At 43.2% G+C, this 21,635-nt stretch overlaps 1 protein-coding gene across 2 annotated transcripts in view; it reads left to right on the top strand.

Moving 5' to 3' along the window:
- The first annotated feature begins 7,071 nt into the window (after window positions 1-7,071).
- The window catches only part of LOC146799096 (sodium/potassium/calcium exchanger 4-like), a 937,744-nt gene continuing 923,180 nt past the window's right edge, over window positions 7,072-21,635 (top strand). For both annotated transcript variants that reach the window (XM_085628040.1, XM_085628039.1), the window contains exon 1: window positions 7,072-7,457. The gene's annotated coding sequence lies outside the window, so the exon portion shown is untranslated. The remainder of the gene's footprint in view (window positions 7,458-21,635) is intronic.

Below are 21,635 nucleotides of genomic sequence, written 5' to 3'. Positions count from 1 at the left end.
TCTGTATGTGAATAAGGTACGTTTGAATGAGTGTCTGCCTGTACAAAGGAGTCAAATTGATGCATGCTTGTGAGTCTCACACCCTTTTAATTCCTAACTTATGGAAGAGGTGCTGGAATGGAGCTGCACACATGCAGCCAAAGGTATGGAGGATTTTGATGTTAATTCCATAGGAAGGAGATGAGAAAACAGGTGAACAAAGGGGAAAATAAAGCTTGCCTTGTTGTTTATATGACATTTACACTTGTTTAGGTCTCGCAGACCTAGCGTTGCAGTGCGCATGCGCTGCTCGCTCTGCGAGCCATATTGTAGTAGGGTATGTTTTAGAAGTGGGGTGGAAGCCCGGACCCTAATTTTCATTGGCTGGCATCATCGTCTATGGTAAACTCTGGCCTCCGATTGAAAATGAGGCTTCTTAGTCCCTCCTTGTTGCCGCCCTGTCTCCTTTTGGGACGGCCCATCAGGACTGGATCTTTTACTTGTGGCGTTATGCACTGTCTCCTTTATGTCGGTAAGCACTATGTTTTTTTTCATTCTGCTTTAGCCCGTGCCCAGATTTATGGTTTGTTATCTCAGCCGTGCCTCTCCACGGGGTCAGCAGATTCCCTGCTGCTGAGCGGCATGCCTCGCTCCCGTTTTAGTTATATATATATATATATTCACTGAAAAAACCATAGGTTTCACACAAGTTATAGTTAGCGGACATTTTACTGATAAAAAACCATTGAAATTCCCCCGTTATAGTTAGTGCAGGCAACTATAACTCACGCGACCGCAATCCTCTGCTGATGCTAATACTGTATTTAGACACTTATTTACCCATGTCTTCTTCCATAAATTTTTAGCTATACATATATTACAAATATTTTTTTTTCATAAAGACACATATGTCATCAGCAGAGGATTGTGGTCGCGTGAGTTATAGTTGCCTGCACTAACTATAACGGGGGAATTTCAATGGTTTTTTATCAGTAAAATGTCCGCTAACTATAACTTGTGTGAAACCTATGGTTTTTTCAGTGAATTTGCAAGGTTTTTTAAATGCTAATTCCTAACTATAACGTGTGTGAAACCTATGGTTTTTTCAGTCAATTTGTACGTTTTTTTAAATGCTAAGTTACTTTACGCCGTTCGTGGCGTGCGCGCCCACTTTACGCAGTTCGTTCCGTGCGCGCACGGTGCGCTTCGCGCACCGTGTGCGCACAGTGAGCACGTGGTGAGCTTCGCGCACCGCGCGCCCACTTTACGCAGTTAGTGCCGTGCACGCACGGTGGGCACGCGGTGCGCTACGCGCACCGCGTGCCCACGTTACGCTAAATGGGCCATGTACGCACGATGCGCTTCACGCACCGTCCGCACTCGGAGGCCGTATTAGGCACATCGTTGTTAATGGTTATCTACAGATTGTCTTAAAGATTGATACGTGAGGAAAACGTGGATATTGTTTTTTTTTTAATTTTTTTTTACCGTACCGTACCGTACCGTACCGTACCGTACCGTACCGTACCGTAAGCATAATCGGCGATTTTTCGAAAATAAAATTTTTTACATTTTTTGCCTTTTGGGTTCTTTGGGGACACCAAAACAATGACTGGGTGGTTTGGAGGTGTCTATCAAGCCGCTTTTACTGTTTTCGGACTTTGTTTTTCCTCCACTCCCCTCAGAGTGCGAGAGAGAAAATGGCGGCCGACACTTCCTGGTTTCAACCGATTCGAATGTTTACTAAGATCTAACAGCCAATCAGAATCGCGCTCGCGCACGTCACCGTAAGCGTACGGTAAGCTTACCGTAAGCTCACGGTAAGCGCACCGTAAGCTGGCTCAGATATATATATTGATTTAAATGCTATTTTCTCAGGAACTACTGAACAGATTTACACCAGACCTACAAAAGGCACTTCCTTGACCTGAGGACTACCTCTCTGCCAAATTTCAAGTAACTCTGTTCAGCCGTTCGGGCTGTAGCTGTGTCTAAAGGTCCTATGGAAAAATGCATGGGAAAAACGCGTTTTGGGACCCCCCTTTTTTCTCAGCCCCCGCTTGATGAATCCCCCCGAGACTTTCAGGGTAGGAGCGGAGCGTAGCACCCCACTTATTTTGAAAATTTCGCGAGGATTCGTCGACCGGCGCCAAAGTTATTCCAAATAGAATGTTGCGGATTTCCTATGGAAACGTGGTCCTAACTATAACTATCTACTGCCGACCGCCAGTAGATAATATATATATATATAGATATATATATATATATATATATATATATATATATATATATATCCGCGCCAGCTGTGCCTCTCCACGGGGTCAGCAGATTTATATATATATATGCGCATTATCGCAGGCCGCTGAGCTGTCCCTGACATGGCGCGCGCGGCCCGAGTTAGTCAAGGGCAGTCCCCGGGAGCAGATAAAGGTCGCCGGTTCCTGGCGATAGAGGGAGGTTCAGGTGGTTATGTGTCCCTTCACTCGCGTGTTCCACCGTGAAGCGAGAGAGGTCATATCTAGGACAGCGCCTTGGGGCCTCGCCAGAGGTATGCAGTGCTTTAAAAATCATGTACGCTTTAATCTTGAAAGCAGCCGGGACAATGTGGCCGTTTGTTCCTTTCAGCACCATGTGAGCAGCGGCCGGGGTGGATTTTCGCACACTCCGAAGAGGATCTAGAGTCGCAGCAGCTGCCCGGGGTGAATCCTTCCAGCTCCCTTTGTCCTTTTAGAGCAGAGCTTTCCAAAGTATGTGTCGCGACACATTACTGTGTCGCCTGACCTTCGTGGGTGTGTCGCGCAACAGGAGTCTTGGCCCTCGCAGTGAGGGCTTGAAGGCAGGGGCGCAACGGAATTGAGCTCAAAGAGCTGTCTGTGTGTGCGCGCGCCCAGGCTGAGACAGCTTCCCACACACACAGACAGCTTTGAGATTATCGCAGCCGCACCCGGGTACTTCACAGGTCTTTACAAGACCATTAACGAGGCTTTGTTTTTTTTTTTCACCCCTCCATCTCCACATGGTGAAAGGGACAAATCCTTTGTTTGTCACCGGTAACCTTTGCCGACTGTCCTGCTGCGTGGATATTTCCTTTTCTATGCAGTGCAGGAGAAAAGAAGTTTGTTTATTCCTGTCACCTTTCCCGACCCCTGCAGCAGTTTATCACACCAGGCTGTGACACAGTTTGACTAATAAAGTAGGTAGGAGAATTTGTCACTATTTGTTTTTCGATTTAAAATGTGCACAGGACCAGCAGGACGCATACTTTGTGCGTGCTTCATTTAAACAATTTTTTTATCATTATCATGACCGATGCAGGATAAAATAAGACAACACAACATGCCCAGATAACGCTGGTGATTAATGATCCTGCTGGAGGGCAATCGTTTGTCTGTCCGTAGTTTTTAAATGCAGATCAACTGTATTTTATGTGGAAGCTCAGTGGGTTACTGCCTTTGTCACAGAGATCCTTGTGCTACTTGCAGTTCAGAAGTTACAATCCTAACATAGGACAGTGACCAATGAACTGTCACCAAAGAGCTGCATACAAACATGAATGGTGTAGTTAGAACTTCGCTTATTTTTGTTTTGTGATATAGTTAGAACTTCCTCAGTCTTTCATTATTCTAATGTCGCTGAAATGAGTATGTTTGGGCAGATATACATTTTTATCAGTAAAGCTGACCCCCATGTAATACTCTTTAAATCCTAAAGTTGTTTCCCCACACCAAACCCTCTTAAAATATATTGCCCACCAGTATGTATGACGTGATTCATACACCTTGTAATCCTCATTGGCTTATGTGACATTCCCTGTAGACTGATTTACATACTTGTATGACTCATTGTCTCTGTATAATGTGTGCGTGGTGTAAAGTACTGACACACACTACACTGACATGAGTAGCGCTGTACAACAAATGAAATGCATATGAGAGAGGGGCTACGTAAAGATGAGGGGCACTGTTGGAGGGTGGCAGCGAGGGAATCTGAGGAGGAGGTGGTGGTGGGAGGGGCTATGGAGCAATGAGGGGCACTGTTGGAGGGCGGCAGTGAGGGAATCCGAGGAAGAGGTCATGGGGTGGAGGGGGGGAGCTAGGGAGAGACGAGGAGCACTGGTGGAGGGTGGTAGAGAGGGAGTCTGAGGAGGAGGTCATGAGGGGGAGGGGCTACAGAGAGATGAGGGGCACTGGTGGAGGGTGACAGTGAGGGAATCCGAGGAGGAGGTCACAAGGGGGAGGGGCTATGGGGAGATCAGGGGCACTTGTGGAGTGTGGCAGTGAGGGAATCCGAGGAAGAGGTCAATAGGGGGGCAACTATCAATTATTTAACAAATCCTCTCAATTATCTCACAGCTTTAATGACTGCCGCTGAAAACAAAAACTAAAAATCAATATTAGTCACTGCCAGTAGCACAAGAAACCAAACATGAAAGTTATATGTTTGTTTAGCAGGTCTATCGTAAGTACATTTGAGCTCATTACAATATTTAACAAATTAAATTTTGCTTCGGGGTTGTGCAAAAAAATTATGCAACCCCGATGCAAAATCAGGGCCTTAACATGTATTTATTTTTTTAAATCCTGCCACAAAGAAACTGGCAACAAGGAGAAATGCGGCAGTAAATCTGTTCTACTCAACTGGTTGCAAAGTCTGTATTTTAAAATATCATGGGGTTAAGGCACCTGTGGCAGAGATCTTTGTGTGCTCAGTAAAGCTCAGGGAATAATAATAATGGTAAAATAACTATTTGCTGGAGAGGTTTGTGTTTTGTCTAGTCCAAGTTTTGGATCAAAGTAGCATTGAGGGTTAATAGGTCTCCTGGAAAGCACATTATGTAACGCGCAGATGACAGATTTTTATTGTATGTAAATGGGCAAGTGAGTTAGCGCTTTGAACACAGAGATCCTTTTGTTACTTGCAGTTCATACATTGTAATTCTTCTAATATAGCACAGTGAGCCAAGAAGGACATGTGGCTCCTACACCTTGTAACTCTCCCCATCTTATGTAACATTCCCTTGATTTACACACATCATTTATTGTCAATGTATAATGTGTATGTATAAAGCACTCTGACACTACAATGGGATTAGTAGCACTATAGTGCTGTAAAAGAAACAAAACAAAATAGTGGCATTTAAATTGTTTGTGTAAATACTGGGACAGACTAACAAATCTGACATTCCTACACACATGCATATCTCTTATATAAAAGGACTGAACAAAGTCAAAAGCATGCCTGCCTCTTGTGTGATGTGATGTGATAAGCTATGTGCCTTTGTTTCTCCTCCATTTCATTTAGATGTGAGGCTCCTGATAGCTCCCAGCCTGGATACTCCAAGAAAAGGAGACCTGATGGCCCCTTAACTTCGACCTTTGTTATAGGCCCAGCTGGAATCTGATAAGCCCCTTCCCCGTCTGTACATTGCTGCTTGGAACAAAAGCAAACAATGTGCAGGCACTGTTGAATGTGTCCCGGTGTCTAAAAATTGCACCAAGACAAGTTTACCATATTTCTGTGGGGCCCAATCTCATAGCAGGGTAGACTGCGATCACCCTGTGAAAAGAGTGGATAGACTCAGTCTACCCTCAACTTGTGCCCGGTCTACTACATAGTGCCAAGAGATGCATGTGCATCTCTTGACGCTATGTAGCAGCTATTGCTCATTTTAGTAATGATGAAGTTCACCTGTGTGCCCTAATACTGAAAAGCGAGGGCAAGAGATCTTTGCAGTGTAAGTTAGTAGATAGGTACATAGTACATTTCCTTTACAACGAACCATGAAGCGGTGTTTAGGAAATTATTAATATGCTAGTTAAAACAGGTGCATTTAGAAAACTGAGGCCCAAGCTCCTAACTAGCAGGAAGGCCATTTATTTTCTTGATCTGTGCGTAAGTGGATGAGCTCAAAGGGGTAAGTACACATCACTTATCATTTTGCTGGCTCGGTGAGTGAGGTGAATAATAAAGCCGATCTACAAAGAAAACGAATCAACAGGGTTGGGGCGGGCGGGAGGAGATGGAGTGAGTGAAAACACCAGCACTCGTGTGGAGTGCTCAAAGACAAAGAAAATAGTAGCTCCTATAACGGGAGTAGTGGAAGGACGCAAGCACTTGGTCCATGTTCAGGGGGAGGGTCAAACACAGGAAGAAGCATGACGCTTTTATGCTATGGACTAACGGGAACGACGGATATGAGAGCACGATGGAGCAAACAAGTGGTAAGGCAATGGGCGGGCTGAAGCCCACAGATTGAAAACATGCTGTTCGAGACAGCATTTGCGCAGCCTAGACGGGACCTAAAAAAAAAAGGACAGAATATGACAAACAAGGCCAACATGCTTAAAGTTGATTATTATATAATAGCTCACCAGCAACTTAATATTTGGCCCAATACAGGAAATAGGTTTTCTTTTGATAACGTGGCGAAACAAAAACTCCACAACCCAACCGACAGTTGATCTAATGTACTGCCTTGTTTTTTTTAACTGGGAATTATTCTAATTTGATTCACATGTTTCTTTTTAGTATTTAAGAAGGAAGAAACGTTTGCCAAAACCAACACTCCATATGCTGTGGGGTGCCCTTTTTGTGCTGTAAATCACTGGGGCATGTGTCGATGTGTGCATGATTATATTCTTGTTTCAGGCACAAACCTAACCTTACTCCCTGTTTTGCCAGTCACTGTCTTTGTTAAAAACAGATTCACAATTGCTTTATTAAACCTTCTTGCTTTCTCCAATTTGATTGAAAATGCACCATTTGCCCACTATTTTTTAAACCCCCCCCGAACACCTCTGTGGTGATTCCGGCTCACTCGCTACGCTCGCTCGCATTACCGTGTCACTAAAGCAGGAATGTCAAAAAAGTGTGTCACCAGCATGAAAAGTTTGGAAACCTGTGTTTTAGAGGCTTCCAGGTACCTTTGGGTGTGCCAGTGGCACAAAGTGACAGCGCTGAACTAGTAGGCAGCCGGCCGAAAGGCCGGTCGGGTGGGTGATAGCATAATGCGGCCGTTTGTTTGAAATGCCATAAGTTTCTCATTTAAATGCGAGATCTATAGCATTGCAAATATTTTTTTCCTCTCTACGACCACTGGTTGATGCTCACTTTATCTTTACAGTGGGGCTGCTCTGGCAGTTGAAGCCAGCCCCCCCCCCCCCCCCAATTCCTCTCCGTATCAACCTGCTGCCTCAGCCTACCCACTGTCCTTTGTCATCAGGGTCATCCGGTTGCTTCTTGTGAATCTCCGACCTACACCCACCACCCCGCCCCCTCACATTATCGAGTAAGGCACGCCGCTGACAGTCACCACTTCTGCCCTCACTCGAAGTGTAGAAAGAGAACCGCAGGGGCCAGCGCTACTATAGAAAAGAACCAACCGTACCTTGACAGAAAGTACAGACATGCACTCACAGGAGCACCTTCCTAAACCCAACGACCAATCATATCCTCGCGCACAGGGGCACTTCACACAGGTATGTACTATGTATGGGTAAGTGAGGTTGTGCTAGAGTAAACTTTAACATGCTTTGATACCGAACTCTGTAAGTAAAAGTAAAATGAAGGCACAGTCTGATGCGTCACTGTAAAAATGTAAAAAACACAAAGTTTATTCACTAATCAACTTGTGATGATTTAACACGAAGTATATGAACATTTGAAAATGGAATAAATACAGAGTTTCTTCTTAAAGTAATAATATACGTGTGAACATTTATTCACCTTATGAAATTATATTTCTCAGGGAGTCTATATTTAAACCCACCATAGTAAGTCAAAGCTTTTATTGGCAAATCATGTTCCTAACCTAGTGGCCTTGTGCCTGAAAACATGGCCGCTTTTGGGCACAGCATTTAATGTGCAGTCTTGCAGGTAAGGGGTGAAGTGCTACTGATGCTGTCAGTACTGTGATGGCTGTCATAGCTTGCAGCAGCGGTCCTAGCTGTGTATAGTGTGTACTCTGATTTTCTGCTTCGCTGTACTTTGCTTGACTGTTCTTGTTCTACTCACACCAGATGGCCTTCCACGTCCTCCCTCGTTTATGTTCTCAAAATGTATTTGTGTATTCAACTAGACCTGGCGGATTATTCTTAGTGAGTTCACGCAGATAATCTGTTTGCATCATGTGTTTAGCACAGACTTCCTCAATAATACATTCTGCATGTGTGAGTTTTTGGTTTGCATCAGCCACACACATTAAGACTTGTCCCCCTCTTTTGCTACAGATATCCTTGTGTTTTGCTGACAGTATGCCGCAGTATGGCATCTGTTGATTCTTCCCTAGCATCCCTCTGCTGCTCATGTTGTAATTCAGGCACTATTTCCCAACCTCCACCCTCCAGTTGTTTATATCCCCCATAACAAAACAAAAAAACAATAACAAACAAGCATTAGAACAGGCAGAAAGAAGTTGCCAGGATTGAAAGGACGAAAAAACTAGAAGACATTTTTTATGTTAATTCTTTTTTAAAAGGGTCATTCAGTGGCACATAATGTCTCCTTGGTTATATAAATAAGGTAACAAAAATGCTTATAACACTTTTTATCATAGCTTTTCAACATGCTGGACATCAACCACAGTGCTCTTTGTTAACTGCTAGGAGTTACACGCCTAATTACAAAGTAGTGTGGCAAGTTTGGAAAATGATCTTTTTATGTTTGCACTTTTGTGCCTGTAATATACAGCCTGCCAACTTATGTTATGTCATGTTATTTTATCAGCGTTTGTGTGGCGCTTTCCTGTTGTGTGTAAGGTCTCACACCACACTACTCAAGAAAAAGACCGGTGACGAGTTGCTTGTATCTGATGAGATAGCTGTTTGAATGCTAAATGGCAACAAATCTCTTGCTGTGAATGCAAACCCATGCAAAATGCAAAACTTGCTGCCTCTTCGCAGTTTGCATGTTAACTGCATGAACAGTGGCATTTATGTTGTTCATGGAAATGTTGTTCCCTGCGCCCTTCGCATCCGTGTTTGCCATGGGAATGCTGTGTCAGGTGCAAGCTAAATACGCATATCTTTGAAAAGCAAGGCACAGCCCATTAGTACATGTCTTTTTGAGGAATGCCCTGACATTTACACAAACGTGATGGGTATATTTTTAGTACTATTTTAGAACTATCACATATATTCTTTGCTGTAGAGTAGACTTGCAGCCACGAGCCCTCTGAATACTGTTTTGTGTAAAAGGGTAATACGCATTCAAAATGTAGGGCTGTATCACCAAAAGGCCAGGTCAAAAAAAGTTAATTGGATACTTAAGGGGCATATTATCAAGAAACGGCGTTAAAATTATCGCCGCTTTAGCGGTAGAAAACTGCAGCTAAAGCGGCGATCATGGGCTTGATAATATGCCATTTGAGAATTCTCCTAGAAGCCCATGTTCTGGTGTCAACATGGGCTTCTATTGGAATTCTCTGAGGCATATTATCAAGCCCAATATCGCCGCTTTAGTGGCAGTTTTCTGCCGCTAAAGCGGCGATAATTTTAACGCCGTGCTTGATAATATGCCCCTTAGTTTGTTCTGTTCTCGCTGCTGTGAGATATGTTTCAGAAAGAAAAGTACTTTGTAGTAGCGTGCCCTGTGGTACAGGCCATTTTGGGTGCTGTAGAAGTGTAGCATAATCAAGCCACACAAGGCCCGTACTGAGTTGCTATGGGACATACTTTAAAACTCATGATTCAGCATGATGGTGCATTTGCGTTCTGGGAGCATGAGGAGGACGTGTCTGGAATATGGGGCCAGATTCACAGAACTAATTTAAGACAAAATCCTAATCTTACTACCATTTTGGTATTCACAGAAGGCACTTACTCATTTTGGTATTCACAGAAGGCAGTTACTCATTTTGGTATTCACAGAAGGCACTTACTCATTTCGGTATTCACAGAAGTTAGGAGTCCTAAAGTTAGGACTCCTAAATGCCTTCTGTGAATACCGAAAGTCTTAAAATTAGTTTTTTTCTCAGTTTAGGAGTCCTAAAGTTAGGAGTCCTAACTTTACTACTCATAAACTGAAAAAAATCCTAATTTTAAGACTTTCGGTATTCACAGAATGCATTTAGGAGTCCTAAAGTTAGGAGTCCTAACTTTACAACTCCTAAACTGAGAAAAATCCTAATTTTAATACTTTCGGTATTCACAGAAGGCATTTAGGAGTCCTAAAGTTAGGACTCTTAAATTCTGTGAATATCGAAATGAGTAATTGCCTTCTGTGAATACCAAAAGGAGTAAGTGCCTTCTGTGAATACCAAAATGGTAGCAAGTTTAGGATTTTGTCTTAAGTTAGTTCTGTGAAGCGGGCCCATGGTACGTATCTTGAACCCAATGGCGGGTATAATATCCCCGAGGTGGGGTTTCAAACAGGGTTGAACGTGAAATGCCTGACTGTCTTAGGATGGTTCCACTTCATCAATAACGCATGCTTTGTGTCTTTAAATAATCACTCCACTGTAACAACAAAAAAACATAAATAAAAAACATTGCCATTTACAATGTCAATAGCTCCAACTCCGACAAATGCGAGACCAGTTGCATTGCAAATGCTTGTTTTACTAGTCCTGTCCAGTCAAAAAGTAGCATGGTTCCCTGCAAGGCCTAGCCTCACTGTACACAATGACTGCAGCGTGTGCAAGCATCTTTAGCTTCGACCCACTCTGAAAAGTTGTACCCACTTTCTCATAAAAAATTGATAGTTTTATTTTACGTCTCACCACATTCAAATTTCATCAGACGCCACTAGTGCTCACTACGCACCGAGATCTCCTGACACTGCAAGTGTAACAAATAACATATTAGTTAATAATGTTCAAGTGCAATTAATGTATGTATGTTTAGTATTTAAAAATTTGCAATAGCCATTTCATTAATAGTTTGTATTATCCCTACTTACTAGTATTATTGTTAATGTTCTGCACTGTACAAGATCGTGGGGCCTGATTCACAGAACTAACTTAAAACAAAATCCTAAACTTACTACCCTTTTGGTATTCACAGAAGGCACTTACTCATTTCGGTATTCACAGAAGTTAGGAGTCCTAACTTTAGGACTCCTAAATGCCTTCTGCGAATACCGAAAGTCTTAAAGTTAGGATTTTCTCAGTTTAGGAGTAGTAAAGTTAGGACTCCTAACTTTAGGACTCCTAAATGCCTTCTGTGAATACCGAAAGTCTTAAAGTAAGGATTTTTCTCAGTTTAGGAGTAGTAAAGTTAGGACTCCTAACTTTAGGACTCCTAAATGCCTTCTGTGAATGCCGAAAGTCTTAAAGTTAGGATTTTTCTCAGTTTAGGAGTAGTAAAGTTAGGAGTCCTAACTTTACTACGCCTAAACTGAGAAAAATCCTAACTTTAAGACTTTCGGTATTCACAGAAGGCATTTAGGAGTCCTAAAGTTAGGACTCCTACCTTCTGTGAATACCAAAATGAGTAAGTGCCTTCTGTGAATACCAAAATGGTAGTAAGTTTAGGATTTTGCCTTAAGTTAGTTCTGTGAATCGGGCCCATTATTACTGCTGATTAGCATTTGTATAGAGCCCTGTCTGCCATTAGTATTGAATCACAGCATCTTTTTGTATACTGGGTTATGACTTTACCAATGCTCCCCAAAGTCATATCAACAGAAGCCCTTAAACTGCACTTGCTCCCTCTCCCAAATTTGAGGGCCAACATGTTTAGCCAACAAATTGTAGCAGTAAAACCTTTGCCAGCTGCGCACTCATTCATCCTAACCAGGAAGCACTCACTGGTGACTCATTTGGCTAATCTGTGCTGTGCAGTTATATTCATTCATTGGTCATTCAATTTTAGAAAGTTAGGGTGAAGAAAAATACCCAGTTCCAGACACGTCTAGAAATTCATTTAATCTTCAGTGTAACATACCTCCACCAATGAGTTTAATCCCTTGCATCTGATAACTCCATCAATGGCAGAACCCCCACTAAGGAGTTTAACTTACAGTAGCAGACACTTCTACTGAGTTCAATCTCCAGTTTTAACACCTCTGTTGGGCTGGGCACTTTCTGCAGGGTCATCCTCAAACTTTTTGCCTTCACCCTCCTGTTTTTCGAACCTGTTTTTGTTGGCTCTTAGGACCACTGCTAACCAGCGCTAAAGTGCTTGTGCTCACTCCCTAATTCATGGTAACATTGACTTACACCCAATGGACACATTTAATTTACTTGCAAGTCTCGAGTAGTGGTAGGGCCCGTTAATTAAATGCTACTAGTGGGCCTGCAGCACTTGTCTCAGGCTTGACATTACAGTCTGACTGTGTAGTTTAAACTGCCATTTCGACCTGACAAAAAAAACTTTTGCCAGGCCTAAACCTTCTTATTTAATACATATAAGTCTCCCCTAGGGTAGGCCCTAAAGAGCACATAGGGTAGGGTGCAGTGTAAATTTTCACATGTACGTTTAACTTTTACGTGTCCTGGTAGTAAAAAACTCTTGCATTTATTTTTCACTACTGCAAGACCTGCCTCTTCTATAGGATGACATTGGATTACCTTATTACATTATATAAGTAATAACTTTCAATTGGGAGCATTTAGGTAGGAATATCGAGTTTGATATCCAAAGAACTGTAATTTAAAACCCTCTTTTATGTGAAGTCCGACTTAAGGTCACATATTCTGAAAATGTCACTTTTAGAAAGTTGGCATTTTCTTATCCCAACCACTTGGTGCCTGCATCGTGTGTCATATGATTATGTGTAGCTGGCAGTTGATATTTGTGTATTGCTCCCAGACAGTAGGACAAAGGGGAATAGGTGTTGGCAGGATGGGCCATCTATGACTTGATAGTGGGTTGGAGCTGTTATCTACCACACTTGTACATCATAAAGGCTTCACCTCAGCACACTCACAAAGGATTTGATACTAGTCTTTTGTGCCCCAAGACAAACTACGACTAGGGCAGGGGGAAGGAAATTTCAAACACCTCTGGAGGTGCAAAACCTCCAGAACCTTTTCCTACTTTAAAGCTGGAACCAAGTATAAATACCTGGCCTTCAGACCCAACTCTTCAGTACAGCTCTGGACTTGTGAATACTACAGAAGAAGGACTGTTGTGCTGCTCTTCTGCAAGAAGGACTGCTATTCTGTTGCCCTCCGTCTTGCTGCCCTGCTTTCTGAGAAGGAAGACCCTTCATCCTAAGCTAAAGTGACTCCAAGAGTCGTCCTACTGACTTTCTGTTCTGAGCTACAGAGATGTAGCAAACTCCATAGGCCTACCTGCATCTATTCTACCAACTTGCTGTATGGACCTGCTGCTTTGACCTGCAAATTAAACTGCCTGAGTCCTGCTGGCATCTGCTGGAGTGAGCTCCTGATCCCCAAGAGGTGCCCCACAGGTCATAGACCCTTGGTGTGGCGATAGTTGAGCCCTCTCCAAGAAAGTAGGAATCCTGAAGTTTTGGGCTCTACAGCACCGCAAACGGGCCTGTTCGTGCCACTATCTTGCTGCCTGTGCCACCCACGGATGCAAAGCTCTGGTGAACCTAACACTATAGACTACAGCAACTGCCAGTGATGACCAGCAACGTGAGATCTGCCCTTTCTGCTATCGCATCCACAGCCCACTGTGACCGCCAACACGAATCTCCAGCAAGGACCGTCCACAATGCCGGGAAGGAATCTTTGCACTACAGTGATGACTGTCTGCAACTCCCAGCCTGCTTTTCACACCACATCAATGACCATCTGTGACACTCTCCCTGCTCCACGATGCCCCCTTAATTGTGAACAAAACTTTTTGCACTGGGCTCTAAAAGGTAACTTTTTCAGCAGGACTAACCTGCTACCTGTATCTGCTCGATTCTCTAAGGCGGTTAGCCTGAACCTGTGACTTTCATTTGCACAACCAGATAACTGTGAGTGGTGCTTTGTGTCTTCAGGTGCTATACTCACCCTAAATCTTTGAAACTGCTTAGCTCCGGTTTTACTGACTGGAATGTTGCCATTTTGGTTACAAATCACTTATTACATTTTACTCTATATTTCTGAAGCTGTGTGGGATTTTTCTTGAGTTGTGTTTTAACTTTATTACTGTTTGAAGTGCTGCATAAATATTTTGCCTCTCGGTTAAGCATGACTGCTTTGTGCCAAGCTACCAGTGGGTTGAGCACAGGTTAATTTGGGGTTTGCCCTGCCAAGAGCTGTGGTTGCTGCTTGAGTAGGGTTTCACCCCCTCTCAACCATTAACCAATTTCCTACAACCTCAATTGGAGGTGTTGGATACTGAAGACAAAATTAGGGGGGGCAGAATTTGCATAGTAGCGCTACGCAAAGCTCCGCGAAACGGTAAAAAATCTCAGCGAGCACGCAGAAATTCTGCGGACACGCAGAATTGCTTGTTCCGCCCGTTCGCGATGCTTTTTTCCTGTTGGCGAATGCTGTTTGGTGCTCGGGGGCAATATCTCGCAAACACGCATTTTGAAAGCGCAAACAAGCAAAAAATTCCGTGAAGCCGCGGATTTCACATAACGCGGAGAACGCGGAATTGACAAAAATTCCGCGTTCTCCGCGTAGTATGAAATTAACCAAATTCCGCAAATTCCACGAGCGGAGCAGAATTTACCGGCCAGGCCTAGATTAAATTCAGACCCCCCTCCAGGATATTGCAGCATTGATTAGAAACTTTTATGGCACACAATTGCATATTTTTATTCTTTTTGAAATTGCTCAGTGGATTAATCTCTCTCCCAAAAGGCCTTTTTAGACATCCTTCTGCCTACAAGCCATCCCTGAAGATCCTAGAAACCTGGTACCCTGCCTCTTCTCCCTCCTTCTCAAAAAGATTGTGTTACTTTTAGAAATAAAGCAAACACAAGGAGATGATGGATGGAGCGCTGAAACTTTTCAGACACTCACCCCCAATCACAGATCTGGGTTGATCCATCATCATTCTTTAGCTCACTTTGCCACCTCAGTTCAGACCCAGCTCTATGCAAATCAGTCTTGACCCTGTGCCTTTTCAGACATTCACCCCCAATCACAGATCTGGGTTGAATCCATCATCATTTTTAATCGCTCTTCCCCACCTCAGTTCAGACCCAGCTTCATGCAAATCAGTCTTGACCCTGTGCCTCATGGGAACAGTCCAGCCTGAATTGCCAAGCCAGATCTTCCCTGAACTGGAAACAAGCATGCTGGGACCGGTTTCTGGGTAACACCCCTCATCAGCCAGGCTAGCTTGAATCCAGTGGCAAAGTGAGCAAGGGACCCTAGTCAGGGCATACCCTGCCAACTCAGGGCAAACAAAGCAAACACCGGGAGATGATGGATGGAGCGCTGAAACTTTACAGACACTCACCCCCAGTCACAGATCTGGGTTGAATCCATCATCATTCTTTAGCTCACTTCGCCACCTCAGTTCAGACCCAGCTATATGCAAATCAGTCTTGACCATGGAGGACCTGGTCTGGCAGTTTGGGCTAGACTGTTCCCATTGGGTGCAGGGTCAAGACTGATTTGCATATGGCTGGGTCCGAACTGGAAAGGCATGGGGAGCAAAATATCAATGTATTTTGGCCAAGATCTCTGTATTGGGGTGAATGTATGACATTGTTCGGCATTCTGTCCAACAATTTTATTTTTTTCTTTCTCCTTTTTTTATTTGTCACCCGAGTGGGACGGGTATTCCCAGACTTGGGTCCCGTGCTCTCCATGCCACTGGAGTCAAGCTATCCTGGCTGATGATGGGTGAAACCCGAAACCGGTCCTAGGATGCTTGTATCCAGTCCGGGGAGGACCTGGCCTGGCAGTTCGAACTGGACTGTTCACGTTGGGCGCAGGGTCAAGACTGATTTGCATATGGCTGGGTCCAAACTGGAATGGCATGAGGAGCAACAAACAATGGATTTAGGCCCAGATCTCTCTACTGGGGTGAATGTATGACATTGTTCTGAATTCTGTCGCTCAATTGTTCTTTTTGCATTTGTCACCCCGAGTTGGATGGGTATGACCAGACGTGGGTCCTGTGCTCTCCATGCTACTGGAGTCAAGCTATCCTGGCTGATGAGGGCTGAAACCCCCGAAACCGGTCCTAGGATGCTTGTTTCCAGTCCAGGGAGGACCTGGCCTGGCTGTTTGGGCTGGACTGTTCCCATTGGGTACCGGGTCAAGACTGATTTGCATATGGTTGGGTCCAAACTGGAATGGCATGGGGAGCATAAAAATAATGGATTTAGTCAGAGATCGCTGTACTGGGGTGAATGTAGGACATTGTTCTGCATTCGGTCAATCAATTGTTCTTTTTGCATTTGTCACCCCGAGTGGGATGGGTATGTCTAGAGATGGGTCCTGTGCTCTCCATGCCACTGGAGTCAATCTATCATGGCTGATGAGGGGTGAAACCCCGAAACCGGTACTAGGATGCTTGTTTCTAGTCCAGGGAGGACCTGGCCTGGCAGTTTGTTCTGAAATGTTCTCATTGGGCACAGGGTTAAGAAAAATTTGCATATGGCTTGGTCCAAACTGGAATGGCATGGAGGATGCCCACTGGTATTCCCTACTCAGAGACCCATCAATTCCCCATAAATTGGTTTGATTGTCTTCTTCGTGTGTGGCATATGTTGAAGATTGGTGTTCATATGTATTTGGTTTACACAAGAAAGAGTACATTGTGGTTCCATTTTGACCCTGTATGCGTAAGATGGTTACTCTCCTTTGGAAAGACTGGCTTTGAGCGAGAACATATGCATGTAAAAGATGGCAGAAAATGAGCTTGGTGGGAGGCAGCGTGCTGGCTGAGCACCTGATCATCTCCCACAAAAGAGTTGCCCCACATGCAACAATGCTAGGAATGGGTGGGAAATTGATGAGATATGAAGAAAAACACAGATAATAAATTTGTAATTGGTGTTGGAAAGAGCCATAAGTGCTTACCTGGAAAGAATCACCAAGGACTCCCTTTGCTAGTGGGACAGAGAGATTTTATCAGGAGACTGGTAGGAATGCAACAATGAACGCATGAGATAATGGCAAGCTGCTACTTTGAGAAGCATTTCTAGAGAAACTGAGCGCAGTCATGGTAACAGTTGCGGCTTCTATCTATACCCAGTGGAGAATAGAGATCGATACAGTGGGGCAGACATAGAGCAAACTGCTAAGGATCCGAAACATTGTATCGTAGAAACCACTCGCAGGGATGATGCAGAAGAGACACCGTCGGAGAGAGAGCTGGGAGAAGTGAAAAAATGACAGAGGGTCGCAGAGGTCTAAAGTAGCCAGGGCAAGTAAGTCTTGTTTAAAAAATAACTCTAAAAAAAATAATAAAATGCAGCATCTAAAGATAGAAATGTGCATTAGCAGTGGCCCAAACAAAGGCTTGAAATGCAAACCTGCTCTGCAATAAGATTGAGCAGAGCACAAACTGGGGGCCTCATTTACAAGGAACTGACGCATCTGCATAGATGCGTAAGTCTCCATGCGCCAGTGCCAAATGTCCTTACGCCACCATGGATGCACTGTATTTACAATACAATGCTCAATGACACAAGGATTACAGGCGCATTAGAAATTCTGACACATCTTTTGGCACAAAAGTGACGCATTGCTGGAGTTGCTCATGAAAGTGACGCAACTCCAGCACTGCGCCACAACAGATAGGTAAGTTCCATTCAAAAAGCCCTGCGTCATCCCTTATGCCTGGTCTTAGCAGGCACAGGGATTTTGACACAGTGAAGGCATAGAGTGACGCAGTGAAATGTTGTAAATTTCACTGCATGAGTTCTACATGGCTTTTTGCCTGGGAACGCCCACCTGGCATACATTATACCTGACGCAGGTATAATGTGGCGCAGGGCTTTACAACGTGATGCATCTCCCTAGATGCGTCACGTTGTAAATTGGCTGTAATGCGGTGCATTGCTTACGCCGCCGCTGCATCACAAAAAGTGACGCAACAGGGGTGCACAAGTGTTAAAAGGGGCTTGTAAATCTGCCCCCTAGGTTTCTAACATTCCAGAGGCTAATCCGGCGACAACAGGAGCACACAATATAACCAAACAAATGGTGAAATCACAAGAGGGCATGCTGAATACCAGCGTCATAATAAGACACCTTTATGATGAGGGTAGGACAAAACCTGGCGCAGTAGGCAATTTATGGTATGACATTTATTTTTCCCTCCCAGACACAGCCACTACCTCTGCATCAGCCTCAGCATCAGTTGCAACCCCAATCTAAGTATCCTAAAAATCCTGGCAGTGTGGAGGATGCAGTAGTGATGGGTAATATGAGAAGGACTCCACTAATTCTGATAGATCTGTAGTAGAAGATCAAGGAGCTACTATGGTTGATAAAATGGGGGATCAGATTGAGGAGCCAATAAAATAAATATTGTCACCCATCCTTGCAAGCCCCTCTACCACATATACAGAAGAGAATACCCAACTGATCAGAGAAAGGACTGAATCAACAGGTAACCTTTCAAAATAATTTAAGGGCCAGACTTAGTATATGAAAATGCAACAGGCATCTTTCTGCTCACATACGAGAGGACACTGAGATTACCATTTCCATCTTCACATAGACATGCACTAGTGGACAATTTCGAGGAAACAGAACATTCAGCTGAAAATTCGAAAAGTTCTGGCCCATCTTCTGATAGTTTAGAAATGGAACACATTGAGATGGCTGGGCGATGAATCTAGCTTCTCAGAGAATGAGTCTGGGGATGACGGGTAGACAGATGGATGAGACTGACGGGAGTGGTACAGGGGTAATAATCATCAATCCCCATCCACTGCCATAGAATAGGAATGCCATGCTATGCCTAGTTTTAGGAACATTGTAAGATATGCAGCAAGGACTATTGGAATTGGACTGGGAAATCCAGTATAAATGAAATAAAGTGGAGGAGAATGCGAAGAAGATGGAAATATGTTCTGGAATAGAGACCCTCAAACAAAAACAGGACTGTTTGTAACACTGAACATGAGGAAAACTAGTTGGCCATTAACAAACTCGAATAAAAGAATGAAGTTCTTGAGAACAAGTCCTCCCACTGTAATTTGAGATTGGTGTTGTTCCCTGAGGGAACTGAGACAACAAATAGATTTTAAAAAGTTGTGAATGAACTGCTAAATGATGTAGTCCTGGTAAATAAATCAACCTGGTCTAGAATTGTCGATAATCAGAGCCCTCCAAAGTGCCATTCCCACTATGTCCCAAGAATTCTAGGTCCGTACTGTCCTCCTTTGTTTTGCTGATTATTAAAGGATGGAGAGAATCATAAGTGCTACAAGGAACAAGATCACCTTTACAACCAAGACATGGTTTACAGTTATCATTGATCCACATATATGGGTTGAGACAGCACAGCAGGTTGACAGAGCACTGATTCCAGAGAGGCAATGCGAGCACAAGCTCATATTGCGCAGCAATCTAACTTGGGAATTTTAAGTAAGGGGGATTTATTTTGGTACATGAGGTTTAAGAGACTCACACTTATCCTGAAAATAAAAAAGAAAGTGAATGAAAAAGAAAAAGAAAGTGGATGTATGAAAATATTATGTGATAGCCTTTGGAGGTTTGAGCCCTCTGCTGGGGGAATGATCTTTTGAATCTCCATCTAACCAGAAGTTGGATGCATTCCAGTGCATCAAAAGGTAGGGTGGATAATGGCCATCTCTTCACCCACAGTATGGGCATTAATGATCCGGGGTCTGGGAAGAGGGGGCGGTAGTAAAAAAAAGGGGCTAGAGAAGGGTGAGGGAAAGGGAGAGGTGTTATTGGCTTTCTACAGACTAAGATTTGATTTGATAGAGATAAAGATGAATAAGGCTACTAGTAATATCAGGAAGATTGATTAGGCAGCAATATCTTTTTAGTACACACATTGATTACTTTGATGAGGGATATTTCATACATATTATTTTAGATATGATAGCATTACGAAGCAAGCTTTGATTAGGATACACTTTAGAAAGTATAATAGTACTATATCTTGTAAGCAAGAGACATATATAGCTTTTGCAGAGTGATTGTTATTTAAACAGTTGGGTATTAGTCTAATTGTTTGTACTTCACAGACTGTTGTCCAGAAAGGGACACTTGTAGCCATAACTCTTGTGAATATAAAAAGGATTAAGGTGATCAAAACTCTCACTGATAGACTAGGACCATGGGCAATTTCACTAATAGAAACTGGAAAACTATGTACCAAATATACAGTATACAGCACTAATACCAATGACACATCTCTCTTCAATTTTTTTTCCTTTGAGATGGGAAACTGTTCAGCACCATATGAACTGTGTGGGAATTTAAACTGCCCTATAGCTCACGTGAGAGATGTTGCTAATCCTCTAAGATCTGAAAGATTACTTAAAGTTAGATCATCATTAAGAAATTGAATTGAGATTTTTGAGACAGCCTAATGGCTGTTTCGTTTGTACATCCTTAGGATAAACATAAGGCGAATAATTGGTTCACCTATTATTTACAACCACAAGATCAATATTTCAGAAATGATTACGTCTTCTCCTCTTTTGAATTTTTAACTGGGGGTATCACCAATCCACTAATGTTTTTGATAACAACTGACTTAGCTGTTAAGTATAATATTTGGAATTTCCCCAGAACATCGTTATTGGTGGAAGAGTTTAGAGAATATGTTTTGCAAAAAATAAAAGAGTTCACTCAAGTAAACAGATACTCTACTACTGATATAATGGTCTGGAACTCAATGAAGGCCGTTACAATAGGTCCAATCACTAGTTCTATAATATGGAAAAAATGGACTGCTGATAATGACTCTCATTGACTGTCCAGAAAATTGCCTGTGTAGTGACTAAACATATATGTGCTGTTAGGCGCTGTGCAGCCAATAGTAAAGCTATATATTCGGTAATACTCTGGTTAAAGGCTAAACCCCCTAGTTTCTTATCTGAAAAAAATGCACAGCTTTACCTTCAGTTCCGCAGCTCTACAGTTTACTAGAGTGAGTAGGACCACTCTACCTCCACAGTGTCCCCCACTTTACAACACTATGTTTCCCACTTGAACCATACTAAAACCGGTTTAAAAAGCTTTCTCTGTAATGTGAGATCACTAGCTCAGCGCTCCGTTAAAGTATGGGATATTATCACCTCTCTATCTCCAGACATATGTTTTTTACAGAAACATGGCGGAATGCCACTAACGTCTTGCCATCACTCTCGCCATCACTGACAACTATCAATTAATAAGGCTTGATAGAGACCGGAAAATAGGAGGGGGCATCACCATAGTTTTCAAAAACTCACTCAAAATCTCAAGGATTAATACTTCTATTACTGACTCGCTGGAGCTAGGCATTTTAAAATAATTTTATCTGCTACGAAAAGCTGGAAGAGTGCCCTGAGATGTCGCCCGCCTGGGACTAAGAAGGGTTTTAGCCAACGTTTGATGGAAAAAATATCCACCTAAGTCTCAGCTACAAATACTTTTCTCCTCCTGGGTGACTTTAATTACCACGGAGAAGATCTAGCTAACCCAGAGGTGGTGCAGCTTATGGTTGATATGAAAACCATAGGCCTACGCTAACAAATTGTTGGCTCTACTCACCAAGCGGGACATTTGCTTGATTTGCTATTTACTAACAATAGGAAAGTTTCTTGCGTAGCACCTTTGCCTGAAGTTTGTAATGACCATTATATAATCCCCTTTC

Source organism: Triturus cristatus, chromosome 9 (assembly GCF_964204655.1).
Source record: "Triturus cristatus chromosome 9, aTriCri1.1, whole genome shotgun sequence".
Taxonomy (NCBI): domain Eukaryota; kingdom Metazoa; phylum Chordata; class Amphibia; order Caudata; family Salamandridae; genus Triturus; species Triturus cristatus.
The sequence above is the reverse complement of the archived record's forward strand: the minus strand, read 5'-3'. Positions and strand labels throughout refer to the sequence as shown.